Here is a 23,501-nt window from a genome sequence, read left to right as displayed (position 1 = left end):
AATGCATCTGTGGGCTTAGGCCACCAGGTTGTGGCTGCCTCCAGGCTGTTTCCAGACTCCCCACTTCCCGCCCTCCCTCCACTCCATCTGCTGCTTTTCCACCCCTTTCACACTCCCTGTCAATTTCCTGAATCACAGGTCCATTCAGAAGACTGTGCAAAGAAGGAAAGAGGTGAGGGAGGGACCCTGGAGCAGCAAGGGAACTGCACCGAAATACTATGAGGTACATAAAGGAGAGGACACTACTAGGGGCATTGAATTCCCACAATGGAGCCAGGCTGAAGAAAATGAAGAGACAGCAAAAACAAAAGGAATTTCAATTTAATTCTGAGTCTAAGCACAGAAACTTGAGCCTGTGGACTGCAGTAGGGTGGATGGGCTAGGTGGAAATAAGAAACCCTGGGTTATGGGCTCAGATCTATGGCTTGCTTATAAGGAACTTTGGGCAAATTAATTATTGGGCCTAGGTTTCCTTACCACTGAATGACTAGGTTATATTTGCAGTTTCTTCTAACTCTAATATGTGATAAGATGTCTATCTGACACTGTAATTTTGTGTTTTTCATTGAAGCATAAAATTGCATCATATGGTTCAGCTACCATTTGAACTTCAATGTCAAGTTTTGATGCTCTTGGGGAGTAGGTTTTTAAAAAATAGTAACAATTTTAGCTGTAAAAGTATTATTTTGAAGTTAATCTTACTCCAATTTCAATATAAGAGGAAAAAAAGACCTGACTTATTTCATTGTAATCACAGCAAATATTTCACTCATTTCCTCATTCATTTAGCCAACACTGAAGGAACACTTACTGTGGGCTGAGTCCTTACTGTACTCATCCTTAGGCAATCAGAGTCTTTTTAGTTGGCGGACAGAGACAATACAGAGTGGATAAGGCTGTGGGTCATTTTAGTATATAGGTAAAACCAGGATGGCATGGCAGGTATAAAAGAGCAAAAAGGGCAACTAGCCCAACTTTCCCATGAAGAATGAATAGAAGCCCATCCGAGACAAATGGAGTAATATGTACTGTGTCCCAGCAAGGACTGGATATAGTTAAGGAATCCTAGGGAAGTAGGAACAGTCTATCAAAAGGGCTGGATATTTTGATGACTAAATCATGAAAGTCTCTCATACACTGCCTGTAATTAAGCTTAAACAATTCCTTTGCTATTTGTTACCATTGTGAGGTTTCCAAATGATGTGAATCTTATGGCAGTGCCTAGTATTTGTTACATCCTGACTTGTTCTTAGAAGCAAACATGCCTAAAGTCACAGAAAATTAGATATGAAAAGGACCTAATAAATCAACTATTCCAAGCCATTCACTCAGAGAGAGAAACAAATTGCTACTAGACTTCACAGCAGCAGAGCCAAATCTAGTTACCAAATATCTAGGCTCCTATTTCAATGATTTTTTATTTTTTCTACTGAACCTCCCTGCACTTCCTGCCAGCCTTTATGTAGAAATTCCAGGGAAGGAAGTCAAATATTCTCTGTCATTCTGTGAATCAGCTACCAATCATTTAGGAAGTATGCCAGACCATAGAATCAATCATGGCTATATTTCAGTTGTGCTACCATACACAGAGTTGTGTGCCATATAATTGATATTTTGGTCAATGACGGACAGCATGTACAATGGTGATCCCACAGGATAACAACGGAGCTGAAAAAATCCCGTTGCCCAGTGACATCAGGATAACAACGGAGCTGAAAAAATCCCATTGCCCAGTGACATCAGGATAACAACGGAGCTGAAAAATTCCCATTGCCCAGTGACATGACATAGCACAATGCATTGCTCACATGTTTGTGGTTATGCTGGTGTAAACAATCACACTGTGTTGCAAGTCGTGTAAAAGTATAGCACATACAATAACATATAGTACATAATACTTGATAATAAATGTCTATGTCACTGGCTTCTGTATTTACTATGCTATGCTTTTTAATCATTATTTTAGAGTATACTTCTCCTTCTTCTTATAAAAAACGTTAACTGCAAAATAGTCTCAGGTAGGTCCCTCAGGTGATATTCTATAAGAAGTCATTGTTATCACAGGAGATGACTGCTCCATGCATGTTTCTGCCCCTGAAGACCTTCCAGTGAGACAAGTTGTGGAGCTAAAAAAACATTGATACTGATGTTCCTGACCCTATGTAGCCTAGGCTAAAGTGTGTGTTTGTGACTTAGTTTTTAACAAAAGAGTTCTAAAAGTTAAAAAAATAAAAATTTTAAAAATAGAAAAAACTTATAGAATAAGGATATAAAGAAAGATAATATTTTGTGCAACTGTAACAATAGGCTCATATTTTAAGCTAAGCATTATTACAAAAGCGTTAAAAGGCTAAAAAAATTAAAAGTTTGTAAAGCAAAAAAGTTACATTAAGCTAAAGTTAATTTATTAGTGAAGAAAGAAAGTTGTTTTTATAAATTTAGTGTAGCCTAAGTGTGCAATGTTCATAAAGTCTACAGCAGTGTACAGTAATGTCTTCAGACTTCACATTAACTCACTGACACCCAGAGCAACTTCTAGTCCTGCAAGTTCCATTCATGGTAAGTGCCCTGTACAGGTGTACCATTTTTATACTGTATTTTTTATACTGTATTTTATACTGTATTTTTACTGTGCTTTTTCTGTGTTTAGAGATGTTAGATACACAAATACTTACCATTGTGTTACAGTTGTCTACAGTATTCAGTATAGTCACATGCTATACAGGTTTATAGCCTAAAAGAAATAGGCTATACCATATAGCCTAGGTGTGTAGTAGGCTATACCATCTAGGTTTGTATAAGTACACTCTTATGTTTGCACAATGATAAAATCACCTAATGATGCACATCTCAGACCTATCTCCATCATTACGTGGCTGTATTTATATGTTCAATATTTTGAAATTTTTTTCATTTAAAACGGTCTTAGCTGGAAAGACTTATAAATGCAGACAGTGAATGAATATTGCAAAAATTTCCTCAGAGCTGACTAAAAAAGTGAAGTGGCAGATGACACTGAACTCAGATTCCCTGATCATTTGGCAAACATTTAATGAGCATGTAATATGTGCCAGGCACTGTTCTAAGAAGTGAAAAAATGGAGCAACTGTAATAAGGCAGTGTCCTGGGCCACATGGTGCTTATCTACTGAGTGAGATAAAGCATAAGCAATGAAATGCACATTATTATGAAGTCGAACAGTAACAACTCTATGACAAAGATTAAAAATACAGAAAGCGAAGAATGTTTTATTTAAATTCTAAAGGAACAAAAAGTACGGTAAGAGGAAACTGTATTGACTCTTACTTCCAGAAAAGACACTTGAATACATTGAAGCCTTTCGCATTCACCTTCCTCTGTCACAAAGTCATTCTTAGAAACATAGTGGGAAGAGATAGGAGGTACTCTCAAATTTCTTCTGGAGTGTTAAGAACCACCCTCCTATCTCTTATCAGATTGGTTTTGAGAGACATCAAGCCTCATCACTTTCTCCTCCAAATACAAGGGAGATCTTGTGTTTCTATATTATTTGGGCAATGGTTCTTCTTTGCAATACCTGTACTGCAGTTTCTTCAGGAACAGAAAACACAAGAAAACAGTCTACCTGTTTTGTGGGTTATATGCGAGGTGGAGGGGCTTCTTCTTTAACCATTCGATCCTGGTGACACATGGCTAGGGCATTTTCCATACCTGTAGGGGATCCTGAAGCTTTTAGGTGCATTGATAGCCTGAGGTCCATGACTGCACATGGGCTCCCTTCCTTTCCCAAAACACCCAGGTTACAAAATGTTGCATTAAATTTCAGAAAGTTCATTGAAGACCATCAGTAATCATCTTCCTGAAGACCCCTCCAAAAAACAATCATGTTTCTCTGCATTATGGAGAATGAGTTCCAACTGGCTTAGGCAGGGAGAATTGCAATCCAATAATGCACATGTTCAGAGGCCTCTTGGCAAAAGGGCTTTGGGCCACCAATCTGCACTGTTCAGGGAGCAAAATTCACAGGGATGACCAGTAGTATTGTTAACTGCTGTTATTAAAAACAAAGAGGATACCAATTTTCTTAATTTTAAAAAGGAGCTTTAAATATATATGTAAAAATGGTTGCTCCTGAAATTCATAGAATAAATACAATGGAATCCTTTAAATATTAATTCTCAACTCTACCCATATATTAGGATTCGAAAACTCTACGAATGAAATTAAGAAACCAAGTAAATAAAGAGATATTCTATGTCTACGGATGGAAAGACTCAATATTGTTAATACGTCAAGTTTTTCCTAACTTGATCTATAGAATCAATGTAATCCTAATCAAAATTCCAGCAAGTTATTTTGTGGTTAAATACAAACTAATTCTGAAGTTTCTATGGAGAGGCAAAAGACCCAGAATAGCCAACACAATGTTAATGGTAAAGAACAATGTTGGAGGCCTGACATTACCCAATTTCAAGAATTACTGTAAAGTTACAGTAAACAAGACAGTGTGGTATTGGCAAGAGAATAGACAAAACAGGGTAGAAAGCCCAGAAATAGACCCACATGAATATAGTCAATGGAAATTTGACAAAGGAACGAAGACATTTAAAGAGAAAAGATAGTCTTTTTCAATAAATGGTACTGGGGCAGCTGGACATCCACATGCAAGAAAAAAAAATGAATCTAGACACAAATCTTATATCCTACACAAAAATTAAGTCAAAATGGATCATAGACCTAAATGTAAAATGCCAAACTATAAAACCCTTAGAAGATAACAAAGGAGAAAAAATAGATAACCTAGAATTTGGCAATAACTTTTTATATGTAACAACAAAGGCACAATCTAGAAAAGAAATAACTGGATTTTATTAAAATTAAAAATTTATGCTCTGGAGAAAGGAGGTGGAGTAATATGGCCTGACCAAATATAAACTTCTACTAATCATCACCCCTGACAGGAACACCAAATTTAACAACTATCTACACAAAAAATCACCTTCATAAGAACCAAAAATTAGGTGAGTAATCACAGTACCTGGTTTTAACTTTCTATCACTGAAAGAGGCACTGAAGAGGGTAGGAAAGACAGCCTTGAATCACCAATGCGACTCCTCTCCCATGCCCTGGCATAGAGAGAACCTGTGTGTTGTAGGGGGAGAGAGTGCAGTGACTGTGGGACTTTGCTTTGGACCTTAGTGCTGCCCCATCACAACAGAAAGCAAAACTGGGCTGAACTCAGCTGATATCCATGGAGGGAGGGTTTAATCAACTGCTAGCCAGAGAGGAATCACCCACGACAGAGGCTAGAACTTGAGTTTCCTCAAGCTTAGCCACCACAGGCTAAAGTGTTCTGGGGTCCTAAATAAACTTGAAAGGCAGTCTAGGCCACAAGGACCACAACTCCTAGGCAAATCCTAACACTGTGCTGGGCTCAGAGCCAGCGGACTTGTCGGGCATGTGACCTAATGAGACACCAGCCATGGCAGCCAAGGGAGTGCTCTTGCCACACCTCCCCAAACCCCAGGCAGTACAGTTTGCAGCCAGAAAAGTGACTCATTTCTTCTATCTGATGAAAGGAGAGGGAAGAGTAAAGAGGATTTTGTCTTGCAACTTGGATGCCAGCTCAGTCACAGTAGGATAGGGCAGCAGGGAGAGTCATGAGGCCATTACAATAGACCCTACCTCGGGGAAAATGTTTCTGTATACACCCTGAACCAGAAGGGAACCCGCTGCCTTGAAGGGAAGCATCCAGTCATAGCAGGATTTATTCCCTGCTGACTAAGGAGCCCTTGGCCCCTGAATAATTAGCAGTGAAACCCAGATAGTAAGTCATGGTCCTTGAGCGAGACTTTGAGACATGCTGACTTCAAGTGTGAAACAGCACATTTCAAGCTGTGGTGGCTGTGGTGATAGACTCCTTCTGCTTGAAAAAAGTAGAAGGAAGAGTAAAGGGGACTTTGTCTTGAACCTTAGGTACCAGGTCAGCCACAGTGGGAGAGAACATAGGGTAGGCTCTTAGGGTCTCTGATCCCAGGCCTAGGCTCTTATATGGCATTTATAGACCTGCTCTAGGCCAGAGGGAAGCCCACTGCCCTGAAGGGTGAGTCCTAGGCTTCACAGCATTCACCATAAGCTGACTGAAGAGCCCTTGGGCCTTAAAGGAACATAAATGGTAGCCTGGTAGTACTCCCCATGAACCTGAGGTGGTGGTGGCCATGGGGTGAGGTTTCTCTACCTGTGGAAAGGGAAGGAAAGAGTGGGAAGAACTGAGTCTTATGGTTTCAGTGCTAGCTCAGCTGCAGTACAATAGAACACCAGGTAGGCTTCTAAGGTTTTTGACTCCAGTCTCTGGTTTCTGGATGGCACCTGTGAATGTACCTGGGGCCTGGAGGAGCTCATCTCCCTGAAGGGAGAAACACAGGCATGGCTGGCTTCACCACTTGCTGATTGTAGAGCCCTAGGACCTTGAGCAAACATAGGCAGTAGCCAGGTAAGGGTTATAGCAGACCTTGAGCGAGACCCAGTGCTGTGCTGGCTTAAAGTCTAACCCAGCACAGTCCCACTGGTGGTAGCCACAGGGTTGCTTGTGTCACTCCACCCACAACTCCAAGCACAGAGAGACGCTGCGTTTGTTTGGAGAAAGTAAAGGGAGAGAACAAAAGTTTCTGGTAATCCAGATAATTCTTCCAGATCTTATCCAACACCACCAAGGTGGTACCTCTATGTGTCGGAAAGAACCACAGCATTACTGGGCTTGGGGTGCCCCCTAATGCAGATAAAGTTTAGATCACAACACCCAAACCCCTTCAAATACTTGGAAAGCCTTCCCAAGAAGAATGAGTACAAACAAGGCTAGACCACAAAGACTACAATAAATATTATACCTAAGTCTTTAATGCCAGACACCAATAAACATCTATAAGCATCAAGAGCATTCAGGAAAACATTACCTCACCAAACAAACTAAATAAGGCACCAAGGACCAGTCCTGGAAAACAAAAGATATATGATCTTTAAGACAGAGAATTCAAAACAGCTGTTTTAAAGAAATTGAAAGAATTCGAGATAACACAGACAGGAATTCAGAATTCTATCAGATAAATTTAACAAAACTATTGAAATAATTTAAAAGATCAGACAGAAATTCTGGAGCTGAAAAATGCCAATGGAATACTGAAGAATGCATCATAGTCTTTTAATAGCATAATTGATCAAGCAGAAGGTAGAATTAGCCTGAAAACAGGCTATTTGAAAATACACCGTCAGAGGAGACAAAAGAAAAAAAGAAAACAAAAACAATGAAGCATGCCTACAGAATCTGGAAAATAGCCTCCAAAAAGCAAATCTGAGTTATTGGCCTAAAGAGGAGATAGAGCACGAGGAGTACAAAGTTTATTCAAGGGATAATGACAGAGAACTTCTCAAATATAGAGAAAGATATCAATATTCAAGTACAAGAAGTGTATGGAAAACTAAGCAGACTTAACTCAAAGAAGCCTACCTCAAGGCATTTAATAATGAAACTCCCAAAGGTCAAGGATAAAGAAAGAATCTTAAAAGCAGCAAGAGAAAAGAAACAAATGATGTACGATGCAACTTTAAGATGTCTGGCAGCAGACTTTTCAGTAGAAATCTTATAGGCCAGGGGAGAGTGGCATGACGTATTTAAAGTGCTGCCGGGAAAAAAAAAAAAAAAAAAAAACTTTTAACCTACAATAGTATATCTGGAAAAAATATCCTTCAGACCTGAAAGAGAGATAAAGACTTCCAGACAAGCAAAAGGTGAGGGATTTAATTAACACAAGACCTGTTCTACGAGAAATGCTAAAGGAAGTTCTTTAATCAGAAAGGAAAGGATGTTAATGAAATCACCTGAAGGTCCAAACTCACTGATAGTAATAAGTACAGAGAAAACACAGGATATTATAATATGTAATTGTTGTATATAGAACTACTCTTATCTCAAGTAGAAAGACTATAAGATGAAGCAATCAAAAGTAATAACTACAACAACTTTTCATGACATAGCAAAATGAGATATAAATAGAAACAACAAAATTTAAAACCAAGGGGATTGAGTTAAAGTTAAGAGTTTCTATTTTTCTTTTTGCTTATTTGTTTATTTGTTTATAAAATCAGTGCTAAGTATTAGATTGAAATAATGGGTTATAAGATAGTATTTGCAAACCTCATGGTAATCTTAAATGAAAAAGCATACAACAGATTATGTAAAAAATAAAAAGCAAGGAATAAAAGAATAAAAACATACCACCAGAGAAAATCACCTTCACTAAAAGACAGGAATGAAAGAAAGAAGGAAGAGAAGTCCACAAAACAACCAAAAAACAAATAACAAAATAGCAGAAGTAAATCCTTACTTATCAAAAATAACATTGAATGCAAATAGACTAAACTCTTCAACCACAATACATAGAGTGCCTGAATGAATTTTTTTAAAAAGACTCAATAATCTATTGATACAAGAAACACATTTCACCTACAAAGACACAGATCGACTGAAAACAAAAGGATGGAAAAAGATGTTCCATGCCAATGGAGAACAAAAAGGAGCTGCAGTAGCTATATTTACATCAGACAAAATAGAGTTCAAGACAAAAACTATAAGAAAAGACGATGAAAGTCTTTATATAATAATAAAGGGGTCAATTCAGCAAGAGGACATCACAATTGTAAATATAAATGCATCCAACATTGGAGCACCCAAATATATAAAGCAAACATTATCAAAGCTAAAGAGAGAGATAGACCCCAACACAATTACAGCTGGAGACTTCAACACCCCCATTCAGCCTTGGACAGATATTACAGACAGAAAATTCAGAAAGAAACATGAGACTTAACCTGCATTACAGACCAAATAGATCCAATAGCTTTTTACAGAACATTTCATTCAACAGCTGCAGAATACACATTCTTCTCATCAGCACAGAAATCACTCTCAAGGATAGGCCATATGTTAGGTCACAAAATGAGTCTTAGAAAATTCAAACAAATTGAAATAATATCAAGCTTCTTCTCTGACCTCAATGAAAGAAAACTAGAAATCAATAACAAGAGGAATTTTGGAAACTACAAATGTGGAAATTAAACAATATGCTCCTCAATGATCAGTGGGTCAATGAAGAAATTAAGAAGAAAATTGAAAAATGTCTTGAAATAAGTGATACTGGAAATATAACATTCCAAAACTTATGAGATACAGCAAAAGCAGTACTAAGAGGGAAATTTATAAGTTCCTACCTCAAAAAAGAGGAAAAACTTCAAATAAACAATCTAACAATGCATTTTAAAGAGCTAGAAAAGCAAGAGCAAACCAAACCCAAAATTAGTAGAAAAAAAGAAATAATAAAGATCAGAGCAGAAATAAATGAAATTGAAATAAAACTGCAAAAGACCAATTAAACAAAAAGTTTGTTTTTTGAAAAGAGAAACAAATTGACAACCCTTTAGCCAGACTAAGAAAAAACAGAGAAGATCCACATAAATAAAATCAGAAATGAAAAGAAAAACATTACAACGATACAGCAGAAATTAAAAGGATCATCAGTGTCTACTATGACCAACTATATGCCAATAAATCAGCAAATCTAGAAGAAATGGACAAATTCCTAGACACCAAGATTGAACCAGGAAGAAATCCAAAACATCAAAAGACCAATAACAAGTAATGAGACAGAAGCCGTAATAAAAAGTCTCCCAGTAAACAAAAGCCTGGGAACTGATGGCTTTATTGCTGAATTCTACCAAACATTTAAAGAACTAATTCCAATCCTACTCAAACTATTCCAAAGCATCAAGGAGGGAATACTTCCAAACTTATTCTACAAGGCCAGTATTACCCTGATACCAAAATTAGCTAAAGACACATCAAAAAAAGAAAACTACAGGCCAATATATCTGATGAATATTGATGTAAAAATCCTGAATGAAATTCTAGCAAACTGAATTTAACAATATATTAAAAAGATTATTCATCATGAACAAGTGGGGTTTATACCTGGGATGCAAAGATAGTTCAACATACGCAAATCAATCAATGGGATACATCATAACAACAAAATGAAGGATGAAAACCATATGATCATTCCAACTGATGCTAAAAAAAATACTTGATAAAATTCAACATCCTTAATTTTAAAAAACTCAAAAAACTGAATATAGAAGAAACATACCTCAACATAATAAAAGCCATATACAACAGACCCATAGCTAGTATCCTACTGAATAGGAAAAGACTGAAAGTCTTTCCCCTAAGATCTGAAACATGACATGGACGGTCACTTTCACAACTGTTTTTCAACATAGTACTAGAAGTCCTAGCTAGAGTAATCAGACAAAAGAAAGAAATAAAGGGCCTCCAAATTGGAAAGAAAGAAGTCAAATTATCCTTGTTTGCAAATGATATGATCTTATATTTGAAAAAACCTAAAGACTCCACCAAAAAACCATCAGAAGTGATAAACAAGATCAGTCAAGTTGCAGAATAAAAAATCAGTATTATTTCTATATGCCAACTGCAAACAATATGAAAAAGAAATTAAAAAGCAATCCCATTCACAGAAGTCACAAATAAAATTAAGTACCTAGGAATTAACTTAAATAAGTGAAAAGCCTCTACAATCAAAACTATAAATCACTGATGCAAGAAATTTAAGAGGACACAAAAAGTGGAAAGACATTACATATTCATGGATTATAAGAATCAATATTGTTAAAATTTCCATACTACCCAAAGCAATCTACACATTAAATGCAATCCCTTATCAAAATACTCATGACAGTATTCACAGAAATAGAAAAAAAATCCAAAACTTATATGGAACCACAAAAGATCCAGAATCGCCAAAGCTATCCTGTACAAAAAGAACAAAACTGGAGGAATTATATTACCTGACTTCAAATGATACTACAGAGCTATAGTAAACAAAATACTATGGCACTGGCATAAAAACAGACTCACAAACCAATGGAACAGAATAGAGAACCCAGAAAAGAGTCCATACATTTACAGGAACTCATGTTCAGCAAAGGTACTGAGGACATGCATTGGAAAAGTATGGTCTTTTCCATAAATGGTCCTGAAAAAAATGGGTATCTATAGGCAGAAGAAGAAAACCAGACCCCTCTCACTGTGTACAAAAATCAAGCCAAAATAAATTAAAGACTTAAATCTAAAACCTCAAACTATAAAACTACTACAAGAAAACACTGAGGAAACTCTCCAGGACATTGGAGTGGGCAAAGATTTCTTGAGTAATATCCCACAAGCACAGGCAACCAAAGCAAACAGGACAAATGAGATCACAGCAAGCCAAAAGGCTTCTACATAGCAAAGGAAACAATCAACAAGGTGAAAGGGCAACCCACAGAATGTGAGAAAATATTTTCAAACTACCCATCTGATAAGAGATTAATAACCAGATGATATAAGGAGTTGAAACAACTCTATAGAAATAAACCTTGTAATCTGATTTTAAAAATAGGCAGAATATCTGAATAGACATTTCTCAAAAGAAGACATACAAATGGCAGATATAAAAACGTGCTCAACATCATTGATCATCAGAGAAATGCAAATCAAAACAGAGACATCATCTTACTTACTGTACACTTTCTGTACATTGGGGAAAGTACAGAAAGAGACTATTTCCCCAGTGACGTTTATCCAAAAGTCAGGCAATAACAAATGCTGGCAAAGACGTAGAGAAAAGGGAAACCTCCTACTCTATTGGTGGGAATGTAAACTAGTAAAGCCACTATAGAGAACAGTTGGAGGTTACTCAAAAAAAAAAAAAAAATCAAAAAGACAGCTACCATATGATCCTTCAATCCTACTGCTAGGTACTCAAAATAAAGGAAATGAGTATATAAAAGTGATATCTGCATTTCCATGTTTATTGCAGCACTTCACAACCACCAAGATTTGGAAGCAACCTAACTGTTGCTTCAACGAGTGAATGGATAAAGAAAATGGGGTATATATACACAGTGGATGATTATATACACATTTCAGCCATGAAAAAAATGAGATCCTGTCGTTTGCAACAACATGGATGGAACTGAAGGTCATTATGTCAAGTGAAATAAGCCAGACACAGAAAGACAAACTTCACATGTTCTCACTCATTTTGGAAGCTAAATTTAAAACAACTGGACTAGTGGAGATAGCGAGTAGAATAATGGTTATCAGGGGCTGGGAAGGGTAGTGGGGGGTGGGGGCTAGCGGAAATGGTTAATGGGTATAATAAATAGAGAGAATGAATAAGATCTAGTATTTGGTAGCACAAATACAAGAATACAGCACAAGGGTGACTATAGTCAATAATAGTCAAATAGGCAAATATAGCATAAAGGTGACTATAGTCAATAATAATTTAATTGTACATTTTAAAATAACTAAAAGAGTATAATTGGTTTGTTTGTAATACAAAGGATAAATGCGCGATATGATGGATACCTCATTTACCCTGATGTGATTATTACACATTGCATGCCTGTATCAAAATATCTCATGTATCCCATAAATATATATACCTACTGTGCACTCACAAAAAATAAAAATTTTAAAAACTGCTCTGTGATAAACATTGTCAATAGAATAAAAAGAGAAGCCTAAAACCAAAAGGAAGTATTTGCAAACGACGTATCTGATGAAAGACTCTTACCCAAAACATGCAAAGAACACAAAAAACTCAACAGTAAGAAAATAACCTGATTTAAAAATGAGCCAAAGACCCTGAAAGACACATCATAAATGAAGATATACAAGGAGCAAATAAGCAATGTCATAATCAGGGCAATGTAAATTAAAACATAAATAAGATGCCACTACACACCTATTAGAATGGCCAAAATCCAGAACACTGAACACCACCAGTTGCTGGAGAGGATGTAGAGCCATGGGAACCCTCATTCACTGTTGGTGGCAATGCAAAATAATACAGCCACTTTGGAAGACAGTTTGGCAGTTTCCTACAAAGCTATATAAACTCTTACCATATAATCCAGCAATTGTGTTGGAGGCCAAAAGATTGAGGGTCATGATCAACTCAGTATACCACTGGAGGCTATATGAGTAAACAGCAAACAGTTCTCATAAACGCAGAATGTCGGCAAACTGACAAACTGCGTCTGCCGCCCAGAAGGAACGCTGAAGGCAGTCACGACCCAGGCACGAGTGTTTCTTGTGATTAGGCACATCTGAAGCCTGTTAGCAATAAATGAACCTGTGGTCAATTAAGCAGCTGACCAATCATCACCTCCTCCCTGCTCTTTCTCCCCAGTAAACAAGAAAAGCTGTCGAAGCTCAGGGGCTGCCTTTGCTCACTAGAAGCAGGAAGCTCTCTTCTTCTTCTCTTGACCCCTTCCTTTAAAAGTTTCTTTTGTCTTAAGTTTTCATTTCTACGTTTGTCCCTTCATTCAGTCTCATAATAATGGTCTCAAGTAGTAACAGCAGTAACTGTCATAGTGACGGTCTCAAGTAGTAACCGTGGCAGTCAGCCACACAACTGCACTCCTTGATATCTATTCAAAGCAGCTGAAAACTTACTTCCACACAAAAACCTACACATGGATGTTTATTGCAGCTTTATTCATAATTGCCAAAACTTGGAAGCAACTAAGACATCCTTCAGTAGGTGAATGGATAAATGATGGTACGTCCAGGCACAATGAATTGTTATTTAATGTCAAAAAGAAATAAGTTATCAGGCCATAAAAAGACAGGGAGGAAATATAAATGCATATTACTAAATGAAAGAAGCCAATCTGAAAAGGCTACATACTGTATGTTTCCAATGATATGACATTCTGGAAAAGGCAAAACTATGAAGATAGTAAAAAACCAGTGGTCTCCAGGAGTCAGGGGGTTAGTATAGTGTCATACTGTAGTATCATACTCTGTATGGTGAGTACGTGTAATTTAAAATCTGTCCGAGCTCATAGGATGTGCAGCATCAAGAGTAAACCCTAATTTAAACTATGGACTTCGGGTGATGGTGATGTGTCAGTGTAACCTCATCAGATGCAGCAAATGTACCACTCAATGGAGGATGTTGGTAATGGAGGAGGCCACACAAGTACAGGGGTAGAGGGACATATATCTCTGTACCTTCTGCTCAGTTTTGCTGTGAATCTAAAACTGCTCTAAAAAATAGTCAATTTCTTAAAGAGAAAATAAGTACTAGTGCTATAATGTGTATGAATCTTGAAATATTATGCTAAGTAAAAAGCCAAACACAAAAGACCACACATATTATGTTATTTCACTTATTCAAAATGTCCTGAAATGGCACATCTATAGAGACATATCTAGATTTGCGGTTTCTATAGCCTGGGGTTAATGAGTAAGGAAAAGAGAAAGCTAATGGCTATGGGGTTTTGGTGAGGAAGGAAGATTAAAATGTCCAAAAATTAGTGTTCATGGTTGCAAGGCACTGTGAATATACTAAAAAGCACTTAATTATACAGTCTAAAAGGATAAATTTTATAAGATGTAAGTGGTATCTCAATCTGTTTTTTAAAAATATCAGCCTCTAAAAATATCTTCACAAGGATAGTTCTATTAAGTGTGTAGTCATCAATAAGTGTGTAGTCACTATTAAGTGTGTAGTCACTTAAGTATGACATTAAGGTAACTTTTTCAATCCATGGGCTCCACCCATTTCTTTTTTTAAACACTGTATTGGGGATGATCAGCATACAAGAAACTGCACATAATTAATGTGCACAATTTGATGAGTTTAGAGATAAGTATATAACCTTGAAACCATCATCACAACCAAGGCTACAAGCTTGAACACATCACTTCCCAACATTTCTTCCTGTCATCTTTATTATTTTTATTTTTATTCATTTATAAGCTTTTTCTTTTGTGGTAAGAGGTCTCAATAAATGATCTACACTCTTAGCAAATGTTTAAGTATACTGTACATTATTGTTAACTATGGGCCCTGTGTTGTACAGTAGACCTCCAGAACTTACTCATCTTGGATAACTAAAATTTTGTACTCTTTGAATGACAACTCTTCTTTTCCCCTCCTCCCAGCTTCGGATGACCACTATTCTACTCTCTGGTTCTATGAGTTTTACTATTTCAGATTCCTCATAAAGGTGGTTTTATGCAGTACTTGCCCTCCTGTGCCTGCTTATTTCACTTAGCATAATGTCTTTTTAGATCCATTCATATTATCACAATGGCAAGATTTCCTTCTTGTGTAAGGTTAACCATATTCCATCATATGAATACACCACGTTTTCTTTACCCATCCATTTGTCTATGGACATTTAGGGTATTTCCATATCTTGGCTATTGTGAGTAATGCTGCAATGAACATGACAGTGCAGATATATTTTTGAGATCCAGATTTCAACTTCTTTGAATAAATACCCAGAAATGGGATTGCTGAATCATGTGGTAATTATATTTTTACTTTTTTAGGAAACTCCATACTGTTTTCAACAGCAGCTGCACCAAGTTATTACATTAATAATACATTAAGACATTCCCACCAACAGGGTACAGGGTTCCCTTTTCCCTACATCCTTGACAAAACTTGCTATCTTTCGGGTTTTTTAAATAGTAGCCTTTTAAACTGGTGTGAGGTGATATATACCATTGTTTTGATTTGCATTTCCCTGACAATTAGTGATGTTGAGTACCTTTGCATATACTTGTTGGCTATTTATATGTCTTCTCTGGTGAAATGTCTACTCAATCTTATATATTTTGGATATTAACCCCTTATCAAATGGATGGTTTGCAAATACTTTCACCCATTCAGTAGGTTGTCTTTACTTTTTGTTGAGTGTTCTCTTTGTTGTGAAGAAGCTTCTTGGTTTGATATAATCCCACTTGTCTATGCTTGCTTTTGTTATGCTTTTGGTGTCATATCCAAGAAATCATTGTCAAATCCAATGTCTGGAAGCTTTTACTCTGTTTTCTTCTAAGAGTTTTGCTTCAGGTTTTGCATTGAAGCCCTTAAATCATTTTGAGTTGATTTTTGTATATGGTATGAGATAAGAATCCAGTCATTCTTTTGCCTGTGGGTATCCAGTTTTCCCAATATTATTTATTGAAGAGACTATCTTTTCCCCATTATGTATTCTTGATACCATCATCAAAGATTAGTTGACTTTATGTGCATAGTTTTGTTTCTGGGCTCTCTATTCTGTTTCATTTATCTATATGGCTGCATTTAAGTAAGTACCATAGTGTATTTATTTCTGTAGCTTGTTATATATTATGAAATCAGAGAGTATGAACAGCTTTGTTCTTTATTCTTAAAATTACATTGGCTACGCAGGGTCTTTTGTGGTTCCAAATAAACTTTAGAATTGGTTTTTTTCTATGCCTGCAAAAATTGCCACCAGGATTTTAATAAATATTTCATTGAATGTGTAGATTATTTTCAATAGTATAAAGATTTTAACAATATTAACTCTTCCAATCTATGAACAAAAAATATCCTTCCATTAATTCATGTTTTTAATTTTTTCAACAATATTTTATAATTTTCAGTGTAAAAGTCTTTTGCCTCCTGGCTTAAGTTTATTTCTAAGTATTTTACCTCTTTTGATGCTATTGTAAGTAGAATTTTTTCTTAATTTCCTTTTCAGAAAATTCCTTGTTGGTGTATCAAGGTGCAATTGATTTTTACATGTTGATTTTGTGTCCTGAAACTTTCCTGAATCTATTTATTAATTCTTACATTATTTTTGTGGCATCTATAGGCTTTCTACAAATAAGATGACATCATTTGCAATCAGGACAATTTTTACTTCTTCCTTTGTCACTTGGGTGTCTTTTACTTCTTTGTCTTGCCTATTTGCTATGGCTAGGACTTTCAGTATTATGGTGAATAGGAGAAGCAAGAGTGGCATCCTTACCATGTTCTGGATGTTAGAGGGAAAACTTTCAGCTTTTCACCATTGGTATGATGTTAGCTGTGGGCTAATCATAAATGGCCTTTATTGTATTGAAGTCAGTTCCTTCTATACGTAATATGTTGAGTTTTTGTTATGGAAGAGTGTTGAATTCTATCAAATGCTTTTCTTAAATCTATTGAGATTATAATGTGATTTTTACTCTTCATTCTGTTAATGTAAACCATCCTTGCATCCCAGGAATAAATCCTACTTTGTCATAGTGTATGATCCTTTTAAATGTGCTGTTGAATTTTGTTGGCTAGTATTTTGTGAAGATTTTTGCATCTATTTTTATAAAAGATATTAGCCTATAGTTCCATTTCTTGTAGTGCCTTTGGTATCTGAATGATACCTCAAAAACTGAATTTGGAAATATTTCTTGTTCTTTTATTTTTTTTTAAGTTTATGACAAATTGGTATGTCTTATTCTTTAAATGTCTGATAAAATTATCCCTGAAGCCATCTGGTTCCGGGCTTTTATTTATTGAAAGGTTTTTTTTTTATTATTATTATGACTGCTTCAATGTCCTTATTTGTTATTGGTCTGTTCAGAAGTGCTATTTCTTCTTTATTCTGTGTTAGTAGGTTGCATGTTTCTAGGAATTATCCATTTCTTCTAGTTTGTTCAATCTGTTGATGTATAATTGTTTGTCAGAGTCCCTACGATCCTTTTGATTTTGGTGACATCAATTGCAGTATCTCTACTTTCATTTCTGATTTTATTTGAATCTTCTCTTTTTTTCCTTAGTCTAGGTTTGTTAATCTTCTTTACCTTTTCAAAGAACAAAGAATTTCATTGATTCTTTTTCTATTGTTTTCCTATTCTGTATTTCATTTATTTCTACTCTATTTTTTTTTCTTCTGCTAAGTTGGGGCTTCATTTTTTCTTTTTCTAGTTTCTCGAGGTACAAAGTTACTTTGTTAATTTGAGATCTTTCTTCTTTTTTAATGCAGATGTTTATTTCTATAAACTTCCCTTTTAGTACTGCTTTGCCTATATCCAAAAAGTTTGGGTATGTTTTGTTTTTGTTTGTTTCAAGATATTTTTTAATTTCCTTTTTTATTTTTATTTGACCCAATAGTTATTTAAGAATGTGTTGTTTAATTTCCACATTTTTGTGAATTTTTCCAGTTTCTTTCTATTATTGATTTCTAGTTTCATTCCACTATGATCAGGTAAAATACTTTAAATGATTTTAATTTTATTGAATTTGTTGAGAATTGTTTTGTGATCTAGCATGAACTCTATGCTGGAGAATGTTTACGTGTATTTGGGAAGAATGAGTATTGTGCTGATATTGAGTAGAATGTTCTATATATGTCTGTTAGGTCCATTTAGCCTATGGTATTCTTCAGTTCTGCTGTTTTATTGATTTTCTATCTAGATGATCTATCCTTTATTGAGAGTGGGGTATTAAAGTTACTTATGGCCAGGAGCAGTGGCTCACGCCTGTAATCCCAGCACTTTGGGAGGCTGAGGCGGGCAGATCACGAGGTCAGGAGTTCGAGACCATCTTGGCCACATGGTAAAACCCCGTCTCTACTGAAAATACAAAAAACAAAATTAGCTGGAGATGGTGGCACATGCCTGTAATCCCAGCTACTTGGGAGGCTGAGGCAGGAGAATCACTTGAACCAGGGAGTCGAAGGTTGCAGTGGGCCAAGATCATGCCACTGCACTCCAGCCTGGCGACAGAGTGAGACTCCATCTAAAAAAAAAAAAAAATTACTTACTAGTATTATGTTTCTATTTCTTCTTTCAATTCCAAAATGTTTGCTATATATACTTAGGGTCTTTGATGTTGGGTGAATATATATTTATAATTGTTAATCTTTTTATAAAATTGGCCCTTTATCATCATTTAATGACCTTATTTGTCTCTTGTGTAATTCTTTGATTTAAAGTGTATTTTGTCTGATATAAATGTAGCCACTCCTGCTTTCTTTTGTTTACTTTTTACATGGACTATCTTTTGCTTACCCTCTCACTTTTAGCCTATGTGTGTCCTTAAACTTAAATTGGGTCTCTTGTACACAGTGTATAGTTGGGTATTACCTGTTTTTTTAAATCCACTCAGCCATTTATGTCTTTTGATTGGGGAGTTTAGCCCTTTAAATTTAAAGTAATTAGTGATAGGTAAGTACACTACAATTAACTTGACATTTTGTTAATTGTTTTCTGTCTCTTTTATAGTTCTTCTCTTCCTTTCTTCCTCTCGTTATCTTTATTGTGTTTTGATGGCTTTTGTAGTTATACACTTTGATTCTTTTCTCTTTATCTTTGGTGTATCTACTGGAGGTTTTTTCTTGTGGTTACAATAGGGCTTGAATTGAACATTTTATAATTGTGACAGTCTATTTGAAGCTGACAACATCTTAACTACAATTGCATACAGAAATTTACACTTTACTCCCCCACAACTTTATGTTATTGATGTCAGATATTACTTCTTTTTTATATTATGTTTCCATTAACAAATTTCTGTTGTTACAGGAATTCTTAATAATGTTGTTTTTTAACTCATTATAGTGTTAAAAGTAATTTATGTGTCACCATTACAATATTATAATATTCTTTGTTTATTGTTATATTGACCTTTATAGTGAGATTTATAATTTCGTATGTCTTCGTGTTGCTGTTTAACTTTTTTTTTTCGTTTCACTGTTAATACCGCTTATAAGGTAGATCTAGTGGCGACAAACTCCTTTAGCTTTTGTTAGTTTGGGAAAGTCTTTATCTCTCCATCATTTTTTTTTTTTTTTTTTTGAGATGGAGTCTCACTCTTTTGCCCAGGCTGGGGTGCAGTGGTGCGATCTCGGCTCACTGCAAGCTCCGCCTCCAGGGTTCATGCCATTCTCCTGCCTCAGCCTCCCAAGTAGCTGGGACTACAGGCACCCGCCACCACACCCGGCAAAACATTTTTTTAGTAGAGACAGGATTTCACCACGTTAGCCAGGATGGTCTCAATCTCCTGACCTCGTGATCTGCCCACCTCGGCCTCCCAAAGTGCTGGGATTACAGGCGTGAGCCACCACGCCCGGGCATCTCTCCATCATTTTTAAAGGGCAGTTTAGTTGGGTATAATACAGATACCCAGCATCAGCAATATAATACAGATTTTTTTTTCCTTTCAGTATGCTGAATATATCATCCCATTCTTTCCTGGCCTGTAACATTTCTTTTTAATAAGATGATTTTAAAATTTATTTTTATTTTTAAGATTAAGCATCCCCTTTGACAATCCAGAAACATAGTCCTTGCTCACTCTTTGGATACACGCACCTAAAACAGTTAAAAGTGATTCTTCAATTTTCAATGACAAAGGAGGAAAAAAGAATATGTTCTCAAGCAGCAGTTCAGTTTTTCTACCCTCTTTTCCAAAAAATCTTACTTTGCTACCAAGCCACTCACCAAACTATAAGAAAAGACAATTTTTCAAAAAGCCAAGAAAACCCAGAAAAAGGAATAGGTATCAATCCAAAATTATCACCCAAAATACTGCCATTGCAAAAAAAAAAATCAGAAGCCAAATTCCCATAGCTTGTTAGAGAAGATATTTAAAAAGAATTCAGAAAGTTAGGACTGGAACTACAGTGGTATAGACACATTATACTGTCACTACAGGCATATATATGGTGCTAAATGTGGATAATTCAAGAACTTTCAACTTGGGAATATATTATTCTTTCTCCTATTCCAGCAGAGGAAATAAAAACAGGTGTTGCTGGAATTAATATTAAAATTGTCCTTACAAACAGAAGGTAGGGCAAAGGTAAAGAGGGGGAATGTGGAACAAAAGTAGTAAAGACAAGTCATTTTGAATCTAGGCTCTAATACCCAGGAAAGTTGAATAGAACTTAAATTCTTCTGAGCCAGTATCACTAAATTCTAGATTTGGCCTGAAACCAGTGGACCATATACACCACTAATAAATATCAAGTGCCCAACAGTATTTGTGGTATTAAAAAATATTTTTAAAGTATTATAAATTTCCATTCTGAAAAGCAGTATATCAAAATAACACTGGACCATCCAGTCAGTTACAGAATACAGGGCTCCCTCCAAAGAGAAGTGACTTGGCCAAAATTTAGGTTGGAAAGAATGTGAGTAACATGGAGTAAATTAGATCAGACTCACAGTATAATTTTCATAAGCCTTCTACCCACCCCTGTTGTAAGCAGTAGTACTGAGGGAGCTCCAACAGAATGCCTTAGAGGGATGCTTCTCAGAAACAAAAAGGGACTCTAAGTTTAACTCTTGACCCCTCTTTTCCTACCTAAAGCTTTGGGGAGAAAATAAATATTTAACTATTCAGTGCTTTGCACACATTATATTTAATATTCTGTTGTTTCATTTTCTGAAGCTTTGGCTTATGATTTGGCTCAACTTACATTACATTAAAAAATGTATGAATGCACCTTCATCAGTACTACCACAAGAAAATATAAAACTTGTTCTTCCATATCTTCTATACAGGAAGAGTGAATAAATAGTGCTATTAAATATCCTGAAAGGTTACTCTGTGTACTTGACAAAAGATTAGGGAAAACCAATCCACTTCCAGATCTTGAGCAGTCATTAACTAGTCTTCAATCTCATCTTCCCAAATATCTCCATTAACATCCACAGCATGAAACAGCCCATTAAAACATGATGAGTTAGGATCAGTGAAATGTTTGTAAGAGTCTGCTCTAGAGAAAGAACCCATGCAAATCCAACAGAAATATTGCATACAGCCAGTACATGTCATATTATTACATTCATCAATTTCTCTGTGGGAGTTCCACAACATGGCAGCTCTTTGAGTTATTTTCTAGCCCCTCCTTACTTTCCATCTCTTCCAATGCCTTCTGAATCAGCCTCTTATGATACCTTTGTTACAAAAGTCTTTTATTGGCCTCATCTGCGTTCAGGGATTTATTTGATAAGTCTATTAATTTATCTGCAGTCACCTTACATAGAGAGACCCCATGGTAGGTCAATGTGCCCAAGGTACAGAAGGCAAAATTGCAGCTGGAGCAGATGCCCATGCTGCAGCCGGGATTCTGCATCACAGGGAGCTGGCAGCATGAGCGGGGGCAGTACACCACATGTGCCATCAGGTCCAAAGTGGACTGGAGGAGAAGGCAGTGACAACAGGCACTAGCTCTTTGACCTGCCCGGGAGTGGCCATCGAAGGGCACTTTGGTTTTGTGCAGTTGAGGCATTGGACCTGACCATCTCTGATCTGGAGTTCAAAGTCATCCTTCAGACAAGCTTTGCAGTATACATACCTGCCCTCCAAGAATTACATGCATTCACTGCCCAGCTTCTCACAGAAACAGATATTGCACAGGAAAAATTTACTATTAAAGCATTTTATGTGCTGAGCTTGATCAAAGTCCAAGATTTTCTGGATTAGACTTGACAATGATTCCACATCCACACAGCTCTCTCATGCACAATTTCCTCTTGGTCTACATTAGATCCAGCAGCTCCTCCAGTATCTAGCTCTGTGCTGGGAGAGGCTTGGGCTGTCATTCTCTACACTTATTTCTGAGAACCCATCTCGGGCTCAAAAGGAGAGACAATATTCAAGTACACTAGGGTCTCTTCCTTAAGAAACTGCATCCAGGCAAAAAGGACCATGCTGCCATGGTGTTCTTCCCATAGGAAGTCTAAGTGCTTGCACAGAGCAGATAGCACTCACAAATATCTTGAAATTCTGTGGCAAATCCAAATAGAACCTGGTTTCTCCACTTTGAACAGACTCTGCTTTTCTAAATTCATCACCATCATAAATACTCTCCAGGGCCAACAATTCACCCTCCTGAGCTTCTCTGTCTTCTGACAACATTTAATTTTCTGAGGAACTGTTAATAACAATCAGAAGAAAGAGATATTAACAGTGCAATCTCGTTTCAGTTCAGAGTGGAGTTCGTGCAAATCCCATTTATTGTCCAGCTGGTGGAGCTGAGACTTCTGAAGCTGGATATGCTGGCCTATAACGTTTCTGCTGTGAAGTCTGCTGACAGAAGTTCCCTTTTGTGTGAAAAGTTTCTTTTCTCTTGTTTTTAAAATTCTCTCTGACTTTTATAACTTAATTATAATGTTTTTCCAGTATACCTCTTCGGGTTCAGCCTATTTAGGAATCTTTGGGCTTCATAAATCAGAATGTCTATTTTTCTTACCTAGATTTGGAAAATTTTTAGTCATTTTTTTTCTTTTTTTTTTCTTTTTGAGACAGAATCTCGCTTTGTCTCCCAGGGTGCAATGCCACAATCTCAGCTCACTACAACCTCCACCTCCCGGATTAAAGCAATTCTCACATCTCAGACTCCCAAGTAGCTGGGATCACAGGTCCCAGCCACCACGCCTGGTTAGGTTTTGTATTTTTAGTAGAGGCGAGGTTTCACCATGTTAGTCAGGCTGGTCTCGAACTCCCAACCTCACATGATCCACCCACCTCAGACTCCTAAAGTGCTGAGATTACAGGTGTGAGCCACTGCACCTGGCCTATTATTTTTAAAAATAAGATTTCTTCCCATTTCTCTTTTTATTTTCCTTCTTGGACTTCCATAACAGGTATATT

General features: G+C 36.5%; 1 pseudogene; it reads right to left on the bottom strand.

Annotated features, from left to right (window-relative positions):
- Nucleotides 1-21,512: 21,512 nt before the first annotated feature.
- Nucleotides 21,513-22,766, bottom strand: LOC116462904 (E3 ubiquitin-protein ligase RNF14-like; annotated as a pseudogene).
- Between the last annotated feature and the right edge of the window lie 735 nt (nucleotides 22,767-23,501).

Source organism: Hylobates moloch, unplaced genomic scaffold (genome assembly GCF_009828535.3).
Source record: "Hylobates moloch isolate HMO894 unplaced genomic scaffold, HMol_V3 SCAFFOLD_24, whole genome shotgun sequence".
Lineage (NCBI taxonomy): Eukaryota > Metazoa > Chordata > Mammalia > Primates > Hylobatidae > Hylobates > Hylobates moloch.
The sequence above is the reverse complement of the archived record's forward strand: the minus strand, read 5'-3'. Positions and strand labels throughout refer to the sequence as shown.